Source organism: Myotis nattereri, assembly GCF_964212035.1.
Source record: "Myotis nattereri genome assembly, chromosome: 11".
NCBI lineage: Eukaryota > Metazoa > Chordata > Mammalia > Chiroptera > Vespertilionidae > Myotis > Myotis nattereri.
The window spans coordinates 23,535,979-23,556,413 of NC_138086.1; positions in this window are offsets into that span (position 1 = coordinate 23,535,979).

Below are 20,435 nucleotides of genomic sequence, written 5' to 3' on the forward strand. Positions count from 1 at the left end.
TCTCTCAAAGCTGCTGCCTGCCAAGCTGCACAGCAGTCCCGGTGGTCCTGCCAGCCTGGCGGGCAGCCCAGGTCCTGCTGAAGGTCTGACTCACTCCAGGCGAATCACTGCCTGAGGCCTCAATTTCCCCATCTTTCAAATGGGCTCCACAAGCTGAACCGTGTCTAGATGCAGGCTGAAGAGCAGAACTCCACTTTGGGGAAAGGCCACTGAGATGAACTGGGTAGACATTTCCCCAGGAAAAGCCTACACACAGGGACTTGGGCCCAGCAGAAGGCAGGAGAAAAGTCTGCAGCCTGAGTGGTGGATGCAGCCTGTCAGGTGTTGGATGAAAGGATATACCTCTTGCCTGGGATTTCACTCCCTCCCTCCTTCCCTCCCTTCAACCATGATGGCTTAACAGTGCTCAGAGGAGCCTGTGCCTCTCCCTCACCCCTTCTGTCTCCTTGGCAATAGTCATATCCCTTCAGTGGACCCCTTTTCCAGGTCTTTTTGAGGCTGGACTTTCTCAGCAGGGCCATGAGTGAGCCATGGAAATCAAGAAGGTCTCTCTTCCCATGCCAGGGGAATGCTAAGACGGCTGCCATATTCAGGAGCGTCTCTACCCTGTGGGCAGCCCAGAGTGTTTCGGCCACTCCACTGCATTAGCCAAAGTGATTTTTTGTTTTAGTTTCTTCTTGCTTCTGGGAAGTAAAACGGGGTGGTTCACTGCCCGACCCATGCTTTCAGGCCTTCTTATCCCTGTCTTTCCCTTTACCAACTCAGACTTTTGCAACTGGGGCAAACGAAAAAACATACACTATTGGTGTCAGCCAAAATCTGCCTTAGGGCAGAGAGTGGGCAAAGAAGAGACAGCCAAGAGAAGCTTAGCTGACACAGCAGAGGAAGGCAGGAGTGAGGCCTGCCTTCAAACAGGAGGAATCCGTGGCCACAGATACAGTGGGGTTTTAGGAACAGCACTGTCTAAAAGTGTACCGCTTAGAGTTGATAAGTTCTGAAATTCCACCATTTGACATTTATTCTCTTGGGTATATGGCCTTTAAAAATAATTAAAATAAAATATCCCTATTTATGAGTAAACTCTTTTGTTCAGCATAAAATAGGGTATAAAAAATGGGGTGGAGAACAATGGGGTGGACGAACTTGAAGTCAAAGAGTTGAACATATTTATACAGAAGGATCTTTGTGCACCAAAGACAGACTTTTCTTCGTTGCCAATTTTATCTGGGATTGGTTCCAAGTAGGGGTCTAGATTGAGTTTGTTTAGTTTGTGATGTGAACAAGGTCAAGACTTGCCTCCTTCATGCCTTGGTTTCCTGGATTCCATCCTGTCAAAGTCGCAGTCAGGGACAGGGTAACTGGACCGCTGAAACACCGAGGTGCCTACACATTTTTTTTCCCCTCTTAGGCCACTCCCACTCACATTCCTTACAAACAGTCTGATTAGCTCACGTCCAAGGGCATCTGCCTGCATGCCTGCTCTATGTCCAACATTTAGTCAGAGAAAACCCATAAGGCACACCTGTGGATAGGCAAAACCCTGCTTATTAATCAGGATGCTTTCAGCTACAAAGAACAAACAAACTAAATAAATATGTACTAAGTGATAAAGAAAAATTTTAAATAACATGGCAAGAATCCTAAAAGTAGGCAGGGTGGTTCTAGGTTAGTTAATAACTCAACCATGTCATCAAGGACTTAGGTTCTCTCCGTCATTGCTCACTGTCATCCTCAACTGTTGGTCCCCTATGATGACAAGATAGCTGTCGTGGTTCCAGGCATCCCATGCAGACATGACATGATCCAACTTAAGAAAAGGGAGTATTTACTCCTCAGAGTCAATTTTTATCAACTAAAAACCTTTTTTGTAGGACCCACCCCATCATTCTCACATCTCATGGACCCAGACTAAGTCACATGACCCTTCTTAACCCAATGGAGGAAGAAGAATGGGATCACTATAGACCAATCAAGATACATGCCTCACCCTCCTGGGGAAGGAGGGTAGAGATAAGTTCACCTTTCCTGAGAAGATGGCCCTAGAGAAAAGAATAAATATGAAAACTAAATTGTACTAAGGTAAACTGCTGGCCATGAAGAAGAGGGCAATGGATTTGCATGGGCGGCAAACAATACTTGCTACATTGGGCACAATAATGAGGGTACAGGAGACAACGGACCCCAAGTCTCTGTTTAAATCTTTTATCCACAGCCAGGCATGGGTTGGCAGAAAAATGGAGTGGACATTCTGGGTAGGTTAACAACAGGCTCCAAAGCGGGAATGTGGGAATGAGTCCTTTCCACATGAGCGTGCATGTGGAATGTGGCATTTGGGTCTCATTTGTAATAAGACCATGAGACGCATGAAGATAAAGATTGATTCTTTCTGTTTACACTTGGGTCCTTAATGCCTTGGACAGCCTTGAGTGATATAGTCATGCTTTATGTTGGAATAGATCAATTATGTTTATCTGGAGCAATGGAGAAGGAGGGAGAGAGGAGAAATGAGCGGTATAGGTAGGGCAGTCCTATGCTTCTTTAACAGGGCCAGGAAAATTACTCAGGGCTTCTGCACAAAGGAAATGACTTCAACTATTAAGAGCTTCATCCAGACAAAAATCTTTGTGCTTGTCTTTGTTGTATCTCTTCATGAATGAGCCAGACTAGGTTGTAGCTGAGCTCAGGCATTTTGGCATCAGATTGCATCCTGGCTAATAGGATTGGACCCCTATTCTATGAGTCATGGCCATTGAGGGTGCTGGGGGGAGGAGGAGGCAGAGATGGTGTGATGGATTTGCTCTGTGGTAGATTGGTTCTTGGAAGGCTTTGTCACATGGTGTCCACTTTGCCACTGGAGTCAGGCCATATCCTGGCCAAGCCTGACTCAGAGAGAGAAGCATACAGGGTCATGGGTTAAATGAAAATGTAGCTCTCCTTGTTAAACAAATGATTAAGAGCCCTGGCTGTTGTGGCTAAATGGTTAGAGGGTCGGCCCATGTTTCTAAGTGATTAGAATGTTGGCCTGTGTGCTGAAGGGTTGTGGGTTCAATTTCTAGTCAAGGGCAACATACTTGGGTTGCAGGTTCGATCCCCAGCCCCGGTCTGGGCATGTGTGGGAAGCAACCAATTGATGTGTCTCTCTCACCTCTCTCTCTCTCTCTCTCTCTCTCTCTCTCTCTCTCTCTCTCTCCCCCCTCTCTCTTTTTCCCTCCCTTCCACTTTCTTTAACAATCAATGGAAAATGTATTCTTGGGTGAGGATTATCAAAATAAATGAATAAAAATGATGATTGAGAAATACTGGATAGTGACCACATAGCTTTAAACCAAGCATAGGGTCTTTCTAACCACAAGGTCCTTTTAAACCTGCCCAGGTAGCACATGTGTGAAGCCAGCCCTGGAGAAAAACTCCCACAACCCATTTTCTAAAGGGGCAGAAGGAGAGGTTCCTGGTGCTATCTTAATCAAGAGCTTTGTCTCCTTTCAAATCCCCAAATTTATAAATATATAACAGCATTGTGCTGGTGAAAGTTACCATTTTACAGATCACTGGGGCTGGTCCTTTCAGAGGAGTGAGGGAAATAACAGGGTGCTGGAAGCAACAAAAACACAAAAGGAGCAACAAGAAAGCTATTATGCAAATGCGCGGCCATTCATTGCTGTTCTGCCTTGGGGAGCCTGTGGTAGATGCAGAAGTCTCTGCCTGTCGGAATTATTAGAACCCCTTGTACTTAATATCAAGCCTCAGTGCAATTATTTAATCCTAATTTATTTTTTTCTCTCAGCACATAAGTAATTGGCCTCTCCCATCTCCTGGTCTCTTGTGGGCTTAAGAGCTACCTTGACTAAAACCAACAAAGAAAAGCAAAAGTAGCTTGGATCCTGCAGGAGGCTCAGCCAAACAAAAGCATCCGAGATTTAAGGCAGTTTTGCTCTGTAAGAGCCTGTGGGAAAAAGTTAATAAGTGCTTTTCAGAGGGTCCAGGGCAGCAGGATTCAGTAATAGAAGGTGGAGGCAGCCTGAGCTGCTGTCTGTGGTCCTGAACCACAATGTTTGCTCGCTCCTTTCAGACTCGACCTAGCCAGACATTATGGAACCCGCCATCCAAAACAAACTGCTAAACACACAGCAAACACATTTCAGACAATATTTGTGCCTACATGAAAAACAATCAATTGAACTTAAAATACATATCTTTCTGTTTTTTTGTTTTGTTTTGTTTTTTGTTTGTTTTTGCATAGGGGATACAGGGTTCAACTTAATGACCAAAGAGGTAAGTTTTGTTTCTGGCCTCTTCTTGCGGAGATCAAGTCACAAAACGTGTTGCCCCAAGGCCCTGCTCAACCAGACATCACCTCAGCAACTCCATGCTCACATCTCTCCATGTGCGCTTAAATCAGGACCCAGCCAGTGAGCTGTCCCACCACTGGGTGAGCACCATCACGAAGGGCATGGCAGGTAGGTGTCAAGATTGTACAATTAATTGTTTATCAGCTCTGAAATATTTTATGAATAGATGAATGAAGACCTCAGGCTTATTAGGAGGGACTGGATTATGAGATATGGATGACTTGCTGGTGTTCAGATGGTATGAACAGGTCTCATGTATTCTAGTACTGGGCTTCCTGCTGACAATGGGGGCTGGTTTAGTCCAGGTTCTGCTACTTGCCAGCTGTGTGACCTTGGGCACATCACTCAACATCCCTGAACCTGTCTCCTGGTGGGAAGGCAGAGCTAAGTGTAGCTACTACCCCTCAAGGTGGGAGCCAGTCAAGGATGGCACTGGATTCATTACTCTCAGCTGCTCCATGTACCTCCATCTAGACCAGTGGTTCTCAACCTTCCTGATGCCGTGACCCTTTAATGCAGTTCCTCATGTTGTGGTGACCCCCAACCATAAAATTATTTTCGTTGCTACTTCAAAACTGTTATTTTGCTACTGTTATGAATCATAATGTAAATATCTGATATGCAGGATATATTTTCATTGTTACAAATTGAACATAATTAAAGCATAGTGATGAATCACAAAAACAATATGTAATTATATATGTGTTTTCCGATGGTCTTAGGCGACCCCTGTGAAAGGGTCGTTTGACCCCCAAAGGGGTCGCGACCCACAGGTTGAGAACCGCTGATCTAGACTGTGGGTGCTCCCCTGTTCAGCTTCACTGCACCAGGAGGAGGGGCTGCTGGGAAAGGACAGTCAGGCTACCACTGGTGGTCCTGAGGGCTCTGCCACTGTCTGAAGATCAGGAGACCCCTCTCCAGTTATGACCTTGTGCACAGAGCGTGTGACTGAGCATGTGCGGCCACAGGTCCTCTCCAGGGCTGGCCTAACATCCTGGGAAAACTAAGTGCACCTGCTCTTTCTCCAGCGGAGGTAGGCCCGGGTTTAGGCGAAAGGGGAGCATGGACCTTGGTTTCCTTTCAGTCAGTGCTTCTCACACTTTATCCCTTTGTCTATACTCCACCCCATCACCGTCTGCCATTGCCCCCCTAATTCTTCCGACCTGAACAAAATAGAAAAAGAAATTGAAGTCTGGCTTTGAGCATTCCCGTTCTCCCAGGGAGCTAGCCAGTTTGACAAATTAATCAGGAGGAAGGTGCTTGATGAGACTGCTGTGAGGTTAATTTGTAACCCTCTCCCAAGGAGCACGTTGCTTTTTGGCAGGAGCCTTCTGGAGACAGCACCACAAAAACTACCCAGGCACCCAGAGGCCACTGTCCCTGCTGCAGCAAAGGCTGGCCCTGGCCGGGCCACATGGAGAGCCCCCAAAGGCAGTCTGCATGGCAAAGTTTAGGTTCTTAAGGTGAGGTTCTCAAGAACTAGCGCCTACATGAGATCCTGTTGGGGGTCCTGTTTACAGGCCTCCTCTGTAGCCTGTGGTCCCTTGCCTCAAATCCAGGCCTCTCTGTCCTCAAGATGCTCATTTATCTCACCTCTGCCTCAGCCTCCCAGGAACTCAGAGGCGGGAGGCAGGGGGAGGAGGTTAGGAAGCAAACTCAGCATGGCTGATGGCCCCATTTAGAAAAGGGGGCTGGGGAGGGAATGATCCCCACCCCCCTGCAGTTCAGTCTCATCTCCTTAATGGATCCTAATTACCCTTGTCCTGCTTGTGGCTTCTCTCTAGGGCCCACCTGTCAGGATGATGGATGAGGTGAATGAGAGATGCCACCAGCTGGGACTGGAGGAATCCTCTCCTCTAGTAGGAGTGGGGAGTGTGTATGGGAACTTTAATTTCGGTCCAAAGATTCTGAAGAAGGGAAACCACCTTTGCAGGGTGAGTTCTTCTTCCCTAAAACTTGGGCCAGGTGAGTTGTAGCTTTGAAGGAAGGTGATGGGGAACCAAATGGGCAGGATTGGCTCTGTTGGTGTGAAGCCGGGGGATCCATGATGGGGGAGGCGGGGAAGGCTGATTCTTGAGAAGGATGTTTTATGACTCCAGCCTCAGGGCAGTAACATGTCTGTGTCCCCTTGGAGAAGGCCAGCAGTCATCAGCGCTGAGTGGGTCCTTCTAAGTCAAGGTTGTGTTGGGACTAGATCTCAAGCTTATTCCATATCTCCATGGACACACACCCAATGAGAACTCGGTAAATGAACTTCCAATCATCCAGGTCCCAGACAAAGATCTTTGACCCTCGGATCAACAGAAGCAGATGTAGATGGTAGTGGTTCTATTTATCTGCAGGTGAAGCCGATAAGGGGGAAGCAATAAAACGATTCTGCTTCTAAGTCACATCTACCCAGGACCAAGGGGTGGAACCCCCCACTCCTGGACCATGATGCAGTCCAGTGTGCCCTGGGAATGTACACTCATGGTCTAACTTGTGAGCTATGATTTTGTCACTTGTTCTATGCCACGTGCTACATTACAAGCTCCGCAAACAGTGTGGATCTTCTTCATCTGTGTCCGCATGGCAGGTCCACTCTGTCCTGAGACTTGGCTGATGCTGCTCAGGCCACACACAAATCACAGTGGGAAGGATAATCAAGGTGCCACAACCGGGATGTCAGCTCCAGGATTCCACAGAAAGAACAAAACCTTTACTCCCCAAAAGGTAATAGTTTGAAAGGAAGGCTCCCAGCCCCTTTTCCATACTCCTTTGTGGAGACACTTTCCTGACTGCTGAGGTGAGGAGCACTTAGGCAATGAGATTTTGTGCCTGCTGGGTTTTCTCCTTTAGAGGGGGGGGGTGTTCTCATACATGTGCTAACTGTGGGCCTGGACCCCTATTTGCATGATTCTGGGGGCTACCCTACAAGCTAACGCCCTTAGAGCATCACCTTTGGAATTTGTGTCTATGTAGCATCCTCCCACACCTACCAGGGCTGACCTGTGTGACCAGTAGGAGGAGTGATGAGTTCCTCCTGAGCCTCGTTCATAGAAGACATTGCAGCTTCTATCTTGGGCTCTGGGAGTCCTCGTTCTGGAGGGATCCAGCTGCCATTTCACAGGGACACTTGTTATAGGCTCACTTGTTGAACATATTTTGAAGTCCTAACCCCCAGCACCTCACAATGTGACTGTATTTGGAAGGACGGTCTTTACAAACGTAGTTAAGGCAAAATTAGGTTATTAGGGTAGGGCCTAATCCAATATGGCTGATGTGCTTACAAAGAGGAGATGGGACACATACTCACAGAGGGAAGATCCTGTGAAGATACAGAGAGATGACACCTTATACAGCCAAGGAGAGAGGTCTTAGAAGAAACGAATTCTGCTGCCACCTCGATCTCAGACTTCTAGCCTCCAGAATTGTGAGAAAATTATTTTTGGTTTAAGTTCCCAGTTGTGGTACTTAGTCATGGCAGCCCAAACAAACTATGACATTCAAGCAGCCCTATGCAGATGCCCATGTGGAGAGAAACTGACTTGTCAGTCACGTGAGTGAACCACTTTGAGAGCGGATATTCCTGACCGAGTCAAGCCTTCAGATGATCCAGCTTCCCAGCCTTCAAGTTCTCCAACTGAGGCTCCAGACCTTATGGAGCAGATGATGTGGCAGGTTTTCACTGAGAGGACATAAGCTACGGAGAGTGGTCTCAGAAGTCTGCACAGGCAGGTGCGGGCTGTGACCTGGGAGATTGGGGGGGGGGTGGTGGATAGCAGGGGCCAGAAAGGCCAGAGGAGGGGAGTAGTTAAAGCTCCCTACTCTGGAAGAGGGCTGGGGTATTGGGAAGGTATCAGAAAGGAGAATTTGGAAACAGTGACTAGAGAGGGAGAGACTGTGATACCAGGCCAGGGAGGTAATATCAAGACCCCAAATGGGGGCTGGGGATTTTCCACCCCAGATCGGAAGGCATCCCTGCAGAGAGAGTTAAGGGACTCCCGCCTCACGATAAGGAAACTAATACCTATTGCCCACCTATTCTGTACTTCATTTCATTTTCAGCAGCCCTCTGAGATAAGAATCACCTCTATTTCCCACATAAGGAAAAGGAGACTCAGAGAAATAGGGAGACTGAGGAACCAACCCATCACAACATTGGTAAACAGCTGCTGGACTCAGAGTCAGGAACAGCTGCCACCAGAGCCCCCATTCTTGCCCAGGGGGTGGCATGTAGTGGAAGATGGCCTGACATAGTGGTCCAGACCATACACTCTAGAACTGGACCAGCTGGGCTTAATCCCTGGCTCCACTGCCTACCACCTTGTGACCCCAAGCAAGTCACTTAACCTGTCTGTGCTTCAATTTCTTCATCTCTGTAGTGGAGATGGTAGTATGTCCCTCATGGGTTGCTGTGAGGGCTGAGCTATAAGCCAAGGGCTGTTGGCCATTTTTATTCCTTCAGCTCTGCAACATGACCTTTCCTTTTCTTTTCAAATATATTTTTATTGATTTCAGAGAGGAAGGGAGAGGGAGAGAGAAATAGCAACATCAATGATGAAAGAGAATTGAGGGTCAAGCCCACAACCCGGGCATGTGCTCTGACCGAGAATGGAACCATGACCTCCTGGTTCTATAGATCGATGCTCAACCACTGAGCGGCACAAGCTGGGCTGCAATATGACCTTTTAAGGTAAAAAAGATGTGATTCTCAGAAGCAGGCTGGACCTGAGTGCTTAGACTAGACACAACATACACCAAAGGTGAATTGACATTTATGTGTAATGCCTCCTCTTTCCTTCTCTTCCTTTCTAATCCCAAATCAAACCGCTCAAAGATAGGAGATGGCCAATGGCTCCCAGAAGATCCAGAACACAGTCTCCCCTTGGCTGCTGTGGGATCCCTAAGCCGGAGCTCCCAATACAAGTCTTTTCCTGGAGATGGAGCTGAACAATCCTGCTCTAACAGGAGATTGAGAGACTCGGGCTGAGATCAGTCCTTTGAGGACACACTGTGGAGGGTTGCGTATCAGCAGGAGCCTGTGCGGGTGGGCAGCATCCCCTGAGAGGAGAGGCTCAGGCTGGGCTTCCTGCTGCCTGGCTTCCATGCTGAAAAGGAGCAGCTAAGTGTTATTGATCCCAGCTCCAGGGGGGAGATTTGCTAGGAGGTCGCTGGCACCAGCCCATCACTTAGCTGGTATTCATTACTCAGTGATGAGGATGGAGAACAGAGAAGGGCATTTAGCCACCAAACCTGGCCTCCCAGGAGAGGCAGTGATGGGGGAGCCAGAGAGACAGATATCGGGAAAGGGTCAAGGGCAACTCACACTCATCCTGGGAGAAAGGGTGCCTGATGGATGGTACTAGGAGAAATCCTACCTTCCTGGCAGCCTGGGGCCTCCCACAGGCCCTGGAGCCTCTCAACTTTGGCTGCAGAAGAGAAAAGAAACTTCGGGTGGTACCGGGCCCAGTTCTCCAATGGCCCCTGTATAAGCTTCAGTTTCCTCAAACGCCCAATGACATAAAATGTCCTACCCATTTTTAATGGTGTATTGCCATGAAACTAATCTTTACATGGCAGAAATAGTCATTAAACCCTGAGGCCCTAATGTGGATCAGAAGGACCGGAATAATACACTGAACAAGATCCGGAGGCCATGGATTTGGCCACTTCCCAACCCTGAGATGGCCAGCATGTACCTAGAGTTGTTGAACTAGATCATGTTGATGAAAGTGCTTTGTAAGAGGTATTGCATTAAACAAATGTCAGCTATCACCATCACAGTATTGGTATTATCATTATCGTCTTTCCAGAAATACATGTCCAGAAACATAACATAGTCTCCATAATAGCTGTGAGAAATTACCAGTGTTAGTACAGGAATGAGTGTTCATAGCAGCACTGTTTTGAAACAAAGCAAAAGCCCACAGAATGAAGAATGGATAAATACATTGTGATATCTTTACAAAATGCAATTACTTTATAGCAGTGAAAATGAATGAACCGCACCTAACAACACAGGAGAATCTTTAGTAACACAATGAATAGAAAAAAAGGAAGTCCTTGAAGACTCTCTACAATACCTGTTATCTAAACTTCAGAATAATAACTAAAAATATATAAAGCGTGTGTGTGTGTGTGTGTGTGTGTGTGTGTGTGATACAACTAGAAAATAAAGAAAGGAATGATAAACACATGCTTTAGTATAATGGTTACTTCTGGCAGATGTAGGCGAGGAGCACATGGATATGTAATTCACATTGATTTAGATTAGGAGTTGTATGGTGAACAAAAATGCATGCATGCATGCATGCATGCTTGAATAAACAAGCAGGCATACATGGAACAATGTTGACATTGAGTCATTAGCAAAGACTGTGATTAGTCCAAGTTGAGTACCCAGAGTCCAAAAACCATTTTTTTTTTCATTTAAAGAGACGTCTGATATTGCATTTATATTTAGCACTGGGTCCCCAAGTTGATATTCTATAAAGACAACAACTTTTTTTTCTAAGGGGGTGAGAGGTTCCTCTCTATAACCCATATTGCCCAGAAGTACCCTCGTCACACACACTTTTGGGGAGAGGTGAGTTCCAGTCTCTCCTCCATCCTGTGTCAGGTGTGCTGAAGGAGGTAGAAAGTATGTTTGCCATTGGGGCAGACTCTACATATCTAACCAGCACTGGACTATGATGAATAGAAACATTCTTGTACATGTCTTTTGGTGGACATATGTATGCATTTCCTTTAGCTCTGTGTCTAGTAGTGAGATTGCTGGGTCATAGAATAGATGCATATTCCACTTCGATGGACAATGCCAGTGTTCTAAAGTGGTTGCATCAATCTGTGCTCCTACCAGCAGGATGGAGAGTTCTGGTTTCTCCCCATCCTCACCAATATTTAGTGCTGTCAGCCATTCAACTTTTCATCATTGTGTTGTGTGTGGGGGGGTTGTAGCTCACTATGGTTTTATTTCATATGTATTTGAAAATATTAATGAGGTTGAGCATCTTTTCATATATTTATTGGTTACTTGGATATTTTTCTTCATAAAGTGTTTGAGTCTTTTGCCCATTTTTTACTTGGTAATATGTCATATTATTAAATTTTTATGTTTTTTATATAGTCTGTATATGAGTAATTTTGGAGAAAAAATATAAATTTGTCCTGGCCATTATTGGATCTTTAAATTTCCATTTAAATTTTAGAATAAACTTTTTTTTGGGGGGGGGGGCGGTTAATACTCACCTGAGGATACTTTTTCCATGGATTTTTTGGGAGAGAGTAGATAGGTGAGAGGGAGGGGGCAGAGAGATGGAGGGAGACACATCGATTGATTGCTTCCTGCATCTGCCCTGGTGCACACGCCCTTGACCAGGAATTGAACCCATGACCCTTTGGTGCACAAACTGATTCTCTAACCACTTAGCAATACCAGCCAGGGTTAAATTTTACAATAAAATATAATTTTCTCTATTAATGAAAACAACCCAAATGCCCATGAACAGGAGAGTAGATGAATAAACTGGTAGTCACACAAAGGCATATTCCACAGCAGTAAAATGGAATGAACCTTTGTGACGTGAAACAATTAGATAAATCTTTGCAAAGTAATATTAGGTGGGGGAAACAAAGACTCAGAAGATTATATACAGCAGAAGGCCCTTTTTAGAATGGTAAGGCAAAAATAATAATCTTTGCTTTTAAGGAATACATATGGATGCGTTATTGCTATCATAAACAGAAGGAACACTGGACCTATGTGATTCAGAATGGTGGCCACCTTAGGGAGGGCAGCAGGAGGATGGGATGGGAGCAGTCGCATAGCTGGGTGGAAGTTATTGTCAAAGTCCTAGCTTTCCTGTTGGGTGGTGGATTTATGGGTGCTTATTGTGCTGTTAAAATATATTAATACATAAATGAATTACTGACTAATGATGAAATGTTATATGGATCAAGGATTACAATTAATTCAATTTAGTGCAGCTTCAATGGGTCATACAAAAATGAAGGTTTGACTGAGAACAACATCATCAACCTCTTTGTTGGGCAAAACAGGGGTACCAGTGACAAGATGAATATTATATATTAGTAAAGCTTAATTTCTTTTAAATTGTATTTTAGAAAAATAATTACAAATAGGAGTTTAATTTTTTTCTTCCTAACCCCCCAAATGAGTCTTGTGTATTCTCCAGGGTATACACGTGCCTCTGCCCTAAGCAGATGGAATTTTAAACCCCCTTTCATTTTAGATGAACCACCAGTTGGCGTGTGGAAGCCAAATGGTCTCTAGAGCATGTAGGAGGCTGTTGATGTACTTACTCTCAGTCGGAGTGGACAAGAGGGGCTAGGGTGGCTTCGGGAAAGGGAAGAAAGCAAGGAATTTAAGAGGTATTTAAGAAAAGGAATTTATAGGACGTAGTTTCCTTAACAGCAGAACACCTAGGAGGTAAAGAACTATGTATTTTCTGCTAGCGACTGCCATGTCTCTCAGAACAAAAATATCTATTTGCTCCAAATTCTTGGGGCTGTCACCCTCCCATACAATGCTGACACTTTTATATGGGTCCCAGGGCAATTGCAACCTTATATCTGGTTCTCACTCACTGATGGACTAATTGGTGGCACCCTCCCTGCTGATAGCCTTCAGATGTTGGAGGGAGGATCCTTGATGGATACTGCTGCTGCTGAATCCTGGAGGCTGGTGTGGCTTGGAGGTGGGGCTTGCATTTTAGGGACGCATGATACAGCTGCCTCTCAGACCCCCGAGCTCAGTCTGTTCTGCCTCCTCTGACAGCAGCTCATCAATCAATTGCTTTGGATGCTTTTCCAGGCTGACTTTTAATTAAGGGCTTCAGATGGATTATGGAGTGGGCTTAGAGGGACCATGGTCCTAGAGCAGGGGTGGGCAAACTTTTTGACTCGAGGGCCACAATGGGTTCTTAAACTGGACCGGAGGGCCGGAACAAAAGCATGGATGGAGTGTTTGTGTGAGCTAATATAAATTCAAAGTAAACATCATTACATAAAAGGTTTTTCAATAGGTTTATTCATTTCAAACGGGCCGGATCCGGCCCGCGGGCCATAGTTTGCCCACGGCTGTCCTAGAGGATAGTTTGGTAAGGGAAAAGTCCTCAGTCCTTAGAATTCTGGGGCAAAGGCCATATGTGAGGGCCTCAAGGCCAAAGGCATGACGTATTTTGGGCTAGAAGGTCACAAGCTCCTTCAGGGGAAACAAAGGCTTCCTTAGTTTGGGCCACCAAGTCTACCACCCACTGCCTTTTCCTGAACCTTCTTTTACTAAAATGTGACATGGAAATTTATGACTAAATGAGTCTTAAACCATGGGCAAAAATGCTGCTGTGGAGAAAGCAAGTACCATTGTAGCTGGGCAGCCTGCCACCACCACTTGGGAGTTGTGTGACGCTGGGTAACTTATAAACTTCTGGGAGCCCTGCTCTCCTTCCAGTAGGACGGAAAGTCTGCAGGATTAGAGTTCTGTGTGGCTCTGCATGCCGGTGGGACCTGCTAGATCATTTCCCTACAGCTCTTCCTTGTCCCAGCCGGAGCCAGGCAAGAGGTGTGGTAACAAAGAGGTTCATGGCATACAGGAGCGGTCCGGGCTCTGGGGCCAGATACCATGAGTGAGTTACTTACCGCTCAAGTCTCTGTTTTCTCACACACAAAATGAAGGATTCTAAGCCATGGGCTGGTTGTGAAGGGCGACACAAGAGGGTACATAAGGCTCCTGGAACACAGTAGGTGGTCTCTAAATGTAAGGTGGCTCCCTATCCACCGTATCAGCCTTCCCCTTGGAGTAGACTCTTGGGACTCCCTGAGTTTTGGGGGTGAGGTGGGGGTGGTTCTCTGAGTGTGTTTCTGGGCACAGGGGCCCTGAGAGAATTCATAAGAAATCAATTCATGGAGAATCAGTTCATCACTTCCATTTTGCCAAATGGCGATTTGGCCTCCCATCAATTGAGTCTCGAGAAAATGACTTGGCAAGTGAGCCTGCCTCCCAGAGGACTTCTCTAGGTGAGCTGGGCTGATCCGAATGCGAGTTTAGTGAATCCTCGGCTCCGAAGCAGGAAGCAGTTTGCCATCAGTGTTCTATGTTGGAGGCTGACCCTGCAGCTTGTGGCTGATGTGAGAGCCATCTACTCCTTTTTCTGCTTCTGTCTCAGCCACTACTGTCACCATCACCACGAGGAGGTGCCTGACTGGGAGGAAGGGTCTGCCGAAGGGAAGACCGAGCCTCCTGGAAAGAAATACTGTTTGATATACCTGGAGTCTTTCTCCAGACCCCTTGGAATGGTCTCTTCTCCTCTAACCCCTCTTTGCTGCAGAACAAAAGAGAAAGGGTCAGGTAGCAGATAGAGTCAGGAGGTGGAAGAATAGAGCCTTATGGTCAAGAGCCTTCGGAACCTGAATTCCTCTGTAGGGGTCAAGGTTCTTTGACTGCAAGCAAAGGAAACAAACCAATTCATTAGTCTAAAGCAGTGGTTCTCAACCTTGGCTGCACATTAGAATCACCTGGGAATCTTTTTAAAATCCTGATTTCTGGACCACATCCTCCGGAAATTCTGTTTCTTCGTTATGGGGTGAGGTCACAACATTAGTAACAAAGAAACAGAATTTCTGGAGGATGAGGCCCAGAAATCAGTATTTTAAAAAGATTCCCAGGTGATTCTAATGTGCAGCCAAGGTTGAGAACCACTGGTAAAGGGAGCTGTCAGCCTGGAAGGGAGGCCCAAGAGCTGAGCTTGCGGTTGAGGGAGAACAAGACAGTGCCCAGGGGCCCAGAGCAGCCACCACATGGTCAAGATGCAAATGCAACCAGTTGTCTTCAGTCTCTTTGTTCTGATCCTCAAGGTCCAGATCCCAGAGGGGGGCATCCCAAGGCATAGTTTGCATCATGTGCCCTTTTATTGTCTGGAAAGGGTGATGCTTCTAATTCCCTAGCCCCCAGGCTGTACCCCATGGAGAAGGGGTGATTCCAATTTAGGAATTGAGCTGAAAAGAAAACAGATAGGAGTAGGAAGCCAGAAAATACAAATCATGGCAAATAGACATGGTGTTTAGAATGTGCTAGCCACTGGCCTAGGTGCATAACATATACTAACCCCTTTAATCCTCCTATAGAGGCAATGAGGGTATTGTTATTATGCTCCCTGGATAGATAAGGAAACTGAGACCCAGAGAAGTTAAATTATGTCAGCCAGTGGTAGAGCTGCTTGATGGAGGAGATCACAGGGAAATGAGGAGCATGTGAGCTTTGTAAACTCCTTGTAATTCTCTTCATTAGGATGCTATGACCATCCCCAGCTTCTGCAAGGTCAGGCATGCAAGACAAGTACTTGGCCAAAAAAGCAGGATTCCAACTAGTGCAAAAATAGACTTTAAATAAAATAGGATCTCTATAGGAAAGAGAATTAGGTTATGCTTTACATTCCCACGCTTGCTCTAAGCTATCTGAGGTGTCTGGTAAGTTCACGGGGGGCTTACAGATGGTCTACCCTATGTGGAAATTGAGAGTGTCTAGTAAGTGGTGGAGCTGGGGTTTGAATCAGAGTCCAGTTCTTAATGCCTACAGAGCAGCGGTCATCAACCTTTCAGGCCTCACGGACTACCAGTGCTCTATAGCACTGTCCACTGGACTACTGCTCAGCTGAAAATCAAGTTTGGAAAAATCAAGAAAGTCAGTGATACAAAAGAAAGCTGGTTTGCTCAGGGTGGCCAAGAGTAGAGAAAACTGGAGGTACCTGGGGGTCCCACTGCTCTAGTCTCCTAATCCCCAAGGACCTGTGCCTGTGCTCAAGGGCAGTGGCCCTGCTCAGGTGGGGAAAGGAAAAGGAAGGGAGAGGTAAACATGAGTTTGATTTAACAAGTCAAGGGAAGAAGAGGTATCATGCAGATTTAAGTTTAGCACAAGGAGAACTAAGTTGACATTTTACTGACTTGCAATGGGAGTTGTTAGACAGATTGCTGCACCGAGGGTCAAGTTTGATTGAGATGCTGGGGACACCTCAGCCATCAAAGGCATCACACTTGAAGGCCAGTGATACCCCAACGGGCAAGGTGAGGACACAAATTCGAGCTCATACATGGCTACTTGCCAACATGTGCACACAAATGTGCGTGCACACATCACCACAACTAAAACCTAAACTTCTCCCTAAGTTCTCAGAGACCAGGCCCAGAGACGGGGTGAATGGAGTGCGTGAAAGCCCAGTGTGCTAGATGTGACTCTTATTAACACCCACTCCCCACTCCAACCCGATCACTGCCTGGGCCCACTGGGAGCTTTAGAGACGAAATCCCTCATACTTACAGGTAGCAATATGCTCATGAGAAACACCCATTGCTTCTAGTAAGAAAATGAACCCCTCTCAAAGCCATCCCTTCAGGGACCCCCTCCTTGCTGGAAGGCTCTGTGCGGAGATGTGAGCACACAGGTGGCCCACAGTGGGACCCTCTGTGATTTACCTTGGTGGAGCGTGGGGATCACCAGGGGGCGTTGAGAGGACAGAGGATGTGGGGAGGGGAGAATGACAGGGGCAAGGCTGGATAATGAGGAGTGTCCTGGCTTGGCTTGTGCCTCAGGGATGATACCGCCCTGGTCCTGGCCTTCACAGCAGTACTGGTGTGGGTCTGGACTCTAGCAGGGATGATGAATCCCATCTCTGTGGTCCACCATTCCCTCAGGGGCTGCATCCACAACTCCGTCACCCCTAAAGCTGTGGGGGGCAGTTTTGGAATTGCTTCTTTCTCCTCTCTTCCTGCAACTAACATCACATTTCTGGGAATTCTCCTGACAATTCTCTTCTTTTCCTCTCCTTAGCTCCCACCTCTGAGGAATCCGCTGTGTCCAGGGCAAGGCCTATGGCTCCATCTATAAACCTTCCCTCTGTCTCCCTGGGGAGAGCCAGTGCACCTAAGCGTATTATTAAAAATGACTTCTTAGTTAGATTCCTCCCAGACATCTGCTATAGCAAAATCCCTCTCTTTCCTCTCCCTCCCTCCCCCACTGAGAAGTGGGTTCTTCTCTCAGCTCTCAGGGCATCTTCCGCACAACAACCCCCAGCCCACCCCCTCTTGACCTCTGATGGTCACGGTCCCAGGTTCTGCCTGGACTGAGCACTAGGGGAAAAGGAGCGTCTGCTTTAGCAAACGATTAAAAGGTGACCTTCATTGAGCCCTAAGAGAGATAACAATCTCTCTGCAATCAACAAGCCTGGCTCCTCTGGATTCTAAAATAGCAACTGTGGAATAAATCGGCCCCTCTCTTTTTTCTTGAGGACAACACAAAGGAACTCTAGGGGTGAACTGGGAAATCACAGTATCTTTTAACAGCCTGGAAGCCTGAAAAGAAAGTTTCTGTGTGTGTATTTGTAGCTCGTCAGCACAGGGAAGCTAATTATCTCAGCACTGTTGCCACCACCTTGCATTCAGCAAACTCTGTCCTTTCAATTATGATCTTATTTGTCTTATCAGTAACTCTGAGTTCATGGAGGGCCCAGAAATGGTGCACCCAATTTAGATAGGAGGGAGCCACCGTCAAGGGAGGAAGGTGCCTGCCCAAGGTCATGCAGGGATGGAGTCCTCAGAGCCAAAGACAACTGCTTTCTAAGGGTTCCTACCCCCCAATGTCCACTGGGCATGGAATGTGTTCTCAGGGCTTGATTGCAGAGCTGGGGAGCATCTGATTTTTGGGTGGTTATTTTCTAGTGATCTCAGCAACCCCCTCTGGGTGTCTACCCTGTTCCTCTACCCCCAGCGCTGGGACCTGAGCTGCTAATCAGTGATGCTTGGAGCAACCAGTGGGTGTGATCAAGGTAGAAACAGATGGAGTGGGGAAGAAAGATCCTTCACCCTGTGGCACTGGGGAGGGGAGTGAAGACTGGATTTGTCAGGTTTGGACTTAGTGGGGATGTGGAACATGGCAGCCAATTGTTGATGGGAAAGAAGAAGCTAGTAAATGAAAGGACGCATCTAGAGATGAAAACATAGTGTCTGAAGTGAGATAGATATTAGATGGAATTACAGCGAGTCGGGTGCTACAGAAGCAAAAATGAGTGAACTTGAAGAATAAAACGGATCCAAAACTGCATAATGACTCAAAAGAAGAAGAGCAATTCACCAAGAAGACATAAAAATCCTCAATGCGCCGGAAAATACAGCTTCAACATACGTGAAGCAAAACTGACAGAAATGAAAGAAGGAATGGAAACCCCAGAATTACAGTTGGAGATTTCAATCATTTTTTTCTTCAAAAATGTAAAGAATGATTAGACAAGAAAAACAATCTGGAAGGATATTGTTACCCCAGCTGCATGTGGACTCATGAAGCAGGTCAGCCAGCTGCATCTGAGCCCTGGGAGCACCACCCCTGGTGTCCTTGCTATTGAATGGCCACAGGGAGCCCAGTAGGTGGCCTCTAACAGCCCCTCATCACCGTCTCTAGACCGCTAGAGAACTGCCAGTATCCAAATTTCAGATGCAAGGGTCCGTAACTGGAGCCTGCAGTCCCACGACAGTCTCTTGTAAAGTTCATACCCCTTAGCTTGTGGTGTGTGTTGAACTGAGAGCTTTCCAATCTCATGTGGAAGTCCTAACCCCTGGACTGCACAACGTGGCCTGATTTGGAAACAGGGCCATTGCAGATGTCATTAGTGGAACGAGCCCCTCATCCAGTATGACTGGTGTCCTTATACAAGGGAGAAATTTGGACACAGACATGTGCTGGGATGTGCACATGATGCTTGGAGTTATGCTGCCACAAAGCAAGATGCTACTAGAAGCTAGGAGAGGCCTGGGTCAGGTCCTCCCTAGAGCCTGCAGAGGGAACACAGCCCTGCCCACACCTTGATTTCAGATTCTAGCTCCAGAACCCAGAGACAATGTATTCTTGCTGTCCCGGTCTGTTATACCAGAACTCAGCGTGGCTCTGGCCCCAGTTTCCCTTTCCCATCTTATCACACACCCTGCCCTGCAGGGACTTTTTGCCCCACAACATTGGTGCGCAAGAAGCCACTTGTGGAGTAACCTTTGGCACAGCTGCTGACAGGACAGACTTCTCAGGTTGCAAGGAGGAGACACACAGAGAATCACAAGGCTGTCTGGGAATGTGGAAGGCTGGGAAAGCCACCCACCCAGCAGCCCGCTCATCTGGATCCCAGTATGTCTCACTCTAGGGGGACAGAGGCTCCACGGAGGACCCCAGTGTGGCCCCCTCAGGGAGCACCCTGAGCTAAGTGACTTTGCTCCATGATGGAGGAGCAGAGTGTGACATATCAGTGACTCACAGGGTGGCGCTTATCTATGGGGCTCAGTAAATGGATTAATATTCATAAAGCACTTAGAAGTGGCTGGCACATCAAGAGTACTTTATAAGTGTTGCCTCCTGACCTGTCTACGGGATGGCTTCCCTTAAGTCCAGCTTTTAGACGATTATTTGCTGATCACACACTGAGCCCTGGTCCAGGTTGCAAGTTTGGTGTCTCCTCTTTAACAAGCATCCTCTACGAACACTAACAAAAGAGAAAGGGGGAGACCCATTCAGATCCCTTTCCTTAATCAGAAACTGTGTATGTGGCCGGTAGTAAAGACGGATGGATTCCTCAGTGCACCCACCAAAAATGAGTAAATAAATGAAGGAAACTCTGGAAGGATGGATGAATGGATGGATGGATGGATGGACTGATAAAAGAGTTTGCCCTGATTCAGGTAAGAAGGGGAAGTAAAGGGCGAATTGCATGAGAAGTGTGTACATGTCTGAGGAGAGGAGATTTTGGAGGATGGAAGCGTATGCTGGTGTGTCCTTTGGCCTCCTCAAATAAGAACTGCATGACACATTGAAGTTTCATAGGTTTAATGTTCCCTCCCAACGGCGTGTGCTTTACATCTGGATAAAAGGAGCTATAAATCTCTCCAGGCAGAATGTGGCTGGGCTCTGCCTTCCTCCCCTTCTCGCTGAGATCTTACTTGGAAATACAGCTGAACACTCAGTGATGAATCACAGCATCTGTGGAGCAGCCCAGATAAGGAACAATTTGCATTTTCATGTGATAATTCCCCACTCTTGTCGCTTTCAAATTACCTTTA